Here is a 5,142-nt window from a genome sequence, read left to right as displayed (position 1 = left end):
ATTTTCGTGCAATTAATAATGCTTCTTTCATTTCGTGCATTTGAGCCATGTATATGTAAGATTCAGAGCATAACCTTATATAGTAGCCAAGCATCCCATTGTAACCTTTTTCAACATGTCTTATGTAGTCATGAATATTGAAAAAAGGAGGAGGTTTAGCTATAGAATGGTCCTTGGGATAAATATTTCCATCCACACACAAATGTATATGCTTCTTTCATGGTATTCACAATTTGTTAGCCTCCATCTCATCTATCAGTACTCAATGATGTATATTTCTCTAAGATATATAAATAAGATCTAGTTGAATGGTAATTTTGTACTTTCATGTACATGCACTTGTGTTACTTGAAGAGACATTACTAAACATTATAACAAATCAACCACAAAAGAATCTCACAGTGATAGAAAGTAAATGCAAAGAAAAGAATGCAAAAGAGAATGGTGTGTGAAAAGAAGACGTGGGAGCAAACAAACACAATTTTGGTGCAAATATCTTGAAAATAAAATCTCTCTCAATTTCCAAGACAAAAATGGTCGAAAAGGTGACTGACATAAAATAAATGATGAGGGCAACCCCTTCAATGAACCAAATATTCTCTCATTAATCACATCTAAGCAACAAAATTTGGAGGTTTCATTCTTCCAAATTCTCAACTAATTATCAACTTAATTATTTTTTACATGTGCCTTCTTAAAAGAATTTTTGGCCTGATGCTTCATGAAGTTCTATAAGTTACAATGAACATACTTGCCACAACAACCTCAGACACATTGTGTACTAGAAGATGCACTCAACTCACAAGAATAGAACTTGGGAAGCTCTTCACTATGAGCACTGTCACTTTGAGGGAGTTTTTTTTAAAGACCATAATAGATGTGATTGGGATCTCCTTTTTTTATATCCGTTGTACCAACTATGTGAGATAATGTATTTCCTAAGCATGCTTCTTGAATTAATGATCTAATTAGTCTAATTAAAAGAATGAATTGAAAAAAAAAAACATCAAAGTAAATAACAGCTTACACAATGCACTTCAAAGAAAACTTATATCTAAGGTATGGTAGTCAATTTTCCACTTTAGGAGCAAGTTGTGGGATTTCACCCTACTATGATTCATGTCTCCCATGAAGCCCCCCTCCCTCCTAAATAGAATATCTATGAGGCCAGTTAGATTGCAAATCTTTTAAATGTTGCCATTCACCCTTTGCTCTTCTTACTTCAACAACAACTAAGGGGCCTTCAAATTATGACTCTCTCATCTTTGCAAGCTTGTGGGATCTTGCATGATGTTTGTCTTCACAAGGTCCTCACATGTGGCAAGAGAGTCCCTTGAGCTGAGGTGATGCTACCATAGTAGACATCTTATTTCTTAACCAATACGTGGTTGACCAAAAACTAGTCCCAATATGATAGACCATTAAATATTGAGAGCCTCTTAATATTGTATGGAAACATTTCATTCCCTTGCAACAAGTAGAGGCCTTCCAACCAACTATCATCATATGTCTTGGTTGTCTCCCTAAAAGCCTTCTATCATGTCATTTCCTTTTTGAAGGAACATGTAATGGCATTAATATATCATCTCCTTCAAATCCTTTGACCTTTGTGCATTCAAAACTAGCTTGCAAATTAGGCAATCATAGTAACCTCTAGTAAGAAGTCTTGCCATAGATTGCACATACATAAAAGAAGAACTAAAAACATGAAAAAATTTTGTATACTTGAGCATCCCCACAACTAGAATATTCGTGCACAATCATGATTTTTTAATGATTGCAGTCTTCTTTTCTAAATGCCTAATCGTATCCAACTATAAATTTTATAGCTCTTCTAGTACATGTAAAAGATAGACATCCATGTCCTTTGCTTTCTACTTTATAAGAATGAGAATACTAAGGATTAGATAGTCCTTATTTGTGGCAAGACATGGTGGGATATTCTAGTTCACCAATACCATCATTCAGACACTATAAGTCTTTGATCATTGGACAAAAGGATTGAACTTGTCCATGCAAGGCCTAGCCCACAAATGTCTCAAATTCTTTTCCAGACTTTATCTTATGTGCTCAACAAACTTCCTAGTTTTGTTTCCAGTAGAGATGTGTAGCACCCTATTCATTGGCCAACTCTTAGAGTGTCAAAACATTATAAAGGTAATAATTTTACACCTAAGTAGTTTTTGGATGTAGATGTAATCATGAAGTGTCAAAAACCTTAGCTAGAAATATGACCCCTTGCACATCCTTGGAAAATTGATCAAACATCACACTTTGGACACTTATACATCATAGGTTCTCTCATTAAATCAATTCTGCAATCCAACATAAGAAGATGCCTCAATGATCCCAGCCAACAAAAAGCAAAGACGCCTTGTAAATAATATTACGACAGCTTGATCATATGATTTTTCCTGCATTATCTTTGATTTGGCATTCCCGATTCCATTTAATGTGTCGAGGATCGCATTGATTTCATAAGCACAAGACAAATTGTAAAAGCCTCAATCGATAGATGAAGAACACACAAGAACGAGCATGATATTGAGTAAGTTAAGTATCAAAGAGTATGGCATGACTTTATATACTAGATAAGTCATGAAGTAACTAGGCCAAAAACCACCAAAAGAAGTCGTTTTGAAGGAAACAAATACGTTTTTGAAAAAATAGGTCAAAATACATGACTTTTTTACTCCTAGAGGGAGAGAAAGCATTAAAAAATCATCCCCATGCCACCATCCAATAGGTAAGCAATCAAAATCAATATTTAATCAAGCTCAATTGGAACTAGACAAGTAGTCAAATGAATCAATCAACTGCATACTCCCCCTCATACCTATAAATACATCCCCTCTCCTTCACAAAAAAAGCAAGAAGGAAAATCTCCTAATGATGGAAAAATTTATCTACTTCTCTTATCCATTGAAGCTTGAGCCTTGAAAGAGAAAAATACTCCCCTTCTACCTCATTTTTATTTTCTCTACCCCCTACTATGCCTTCGCCCCATACGACCATATCGCTAAGAGAAACCTTGGCAAAAAAAAAAAAAAAGATAACCACCAACTATCCACGAACTACTATGTCAATTTTGCCTAACATCTAATGGTCTGCGATGTCATAGAAATTCAAAAAACACATTTGAAGCAAGAGAAGCAAGGAATGCAGCCAATGGAGAAAATGATGTGGTAGGAATTGGCGAGACCCTTATTACAGAAAACCTGAGAGAGGTAACATCTCATCGGTTTGGAAAAAATTAAGCTTATCGCTTTATTTGACTTTAAACGATTATAAACGCATTCTAATGAAAATGCATATGAAGTACCGCTTAAGAAAATAACCTAAGTAATATAATAATTAGCTATTTCGTGAAAAGACTATTTCACTTCAAAAAGGATTATATACGTGTCATTACAAAAATATCTTAATTTTCATTAATGACGCATGTGATCATAATAATAATAAAATGGTAGACGTTGTTAGGGAAGGGAATATTTTATAATTTTTTTCCAAAAGCAACTATCTCTATTTTATTTTTTAATGATAAATAAATAAATAAATAAATAAATAAATAAATAAATAAATATATAAATTTAATAATAATTGATAAAAAATACTTAGATAATATCATAAAATAATCAATGCATTAAATCAATGAAAAAATGCATAGAAAAATATATACTAGACGTGTATAAATTAGGTGTGTAAAAATATAATTCAATTGAAACTATCAGTATCGAGAAATTAAATAAATATTAGAAGTCTATAAGACTTGTTGAACATTGATAAGAATTTGTCAATACAAATTCTAAAGTCTAAACAAACTTGGAAAAGCATTTGAAATCCTACTAAGCGTAGGTTAGGGCAGGGCAAGTAGCACACTAAAAACTCCCAATATTAGCTCAAGCATAGCCTTATTTGGTCCATGACAAGATTATCATCCCCCATAGGCAAAAATGCCCATATTATCTTTTAGGGTGAAAATACTAAATTTTTCATAAGGATAAAATAGCCTTCTCATAATTAATCAGATTCATGAAATAACTTGTGGATTCTAAAAAAGAGTTGCAAGTAGAAAGTGAAACCCTAAGAATAAGGTGGAACCTTAAAAAGAAACCCTAGATTTGGGTGGGGCTGCTTCCTATGCTAAAAACACTTGTTGCTATTTCTTTTCTATTTGTGCACACATTGATGGTTGCATAGGAAAATTTGATTATGCTTGCAACAGTTAGATCTAATTGTAAATATATAATCAGGATAATAAGAGGAAAGATCATGTTATGCCTCCCCCACGGCTAGACATGCAACCATACTCCAAGGGGATTGTTTTGTACCACTACGAGGAGCTTTGGACCGGTCCCGATAGTGAGAGGTCGCTCGATGAGGAATCCATTAGGAGGAAGCAGGAGTGCCAGGGGGCTCTGGCCATAAATCTCTTGATTGCTCCTAGGACCTGCCTAACCCTCACATGAATCAAGATGGGATCTTGGAGTCCTCAGAACTAGTGAAGGGACAGAAATCTTGGAGGGTTTCTTTTCTTCTGTACGCAGACATAAGGGATTTTTTGGTGAACAGAGGTTTATCTTCTACGTAGGCAGAAGGAAAAAATCCTTGTAAATTATCAAAAGATTGTTTTCTCTATCTTTGTATTGTGCCATAAAATTACGCAAAGGAACCTATGATGATGGGTTAATTAACGAAGTTGCTTTTATATGCAATAATTTAATGTGATAGGTAATTAGAAAACTAAAGAAAACCATTTGTGGAAAGCGGGTGGGCAAGATGGGTCAGATTTGTGGGAAATGTTAATTAGGAAAAATTAGGCAGAGCCAAGTGTTGACTTACTTAGGCTCAGGTCTTAAACCTTGATAAAAAATTATCTTAGGGGAAAGGCTCGGGGGGTTCATTATATATATATATTCTCTATATAACATGCGTTCATGGCCTAATTATAAATATCCTAATCTGTGAATTTTTCTTGAATAAAACAAAACCCTTTTCTATTCAATCTGTAAGTAACCCCTTTATATGACACCCTTCTGTATGTAAAAAATGTATAAAAATTGTGTTTTAAAAATCCCTTATTTTGAACTCATGTTATATATACATATATTCATGAGTGACCCCCCCGAGGGGAAAGGTGTA

This window comes from Lygodium microphyllum, chromosome 2, assembly GCF_053477565.2.
Source record: "Lygodium microphyllum isolate KBCC chromosome 2, Lygodium_microphyllum_v1.1.10, whole genome shotgun sequence".
In the NCBI taxonomy this organism is placed as follows: Eukaryota; Viridiplantae; Streptophyta; class Polypodiopsida; order Schizaeales; family Lygodiaceae; genus Lygodium; species Lygodium microphyllum.
The sequence above is the reverse complement of the archived record's forward strand: the minus strand, read 5'-3'. Positions refer to the sequence as shown.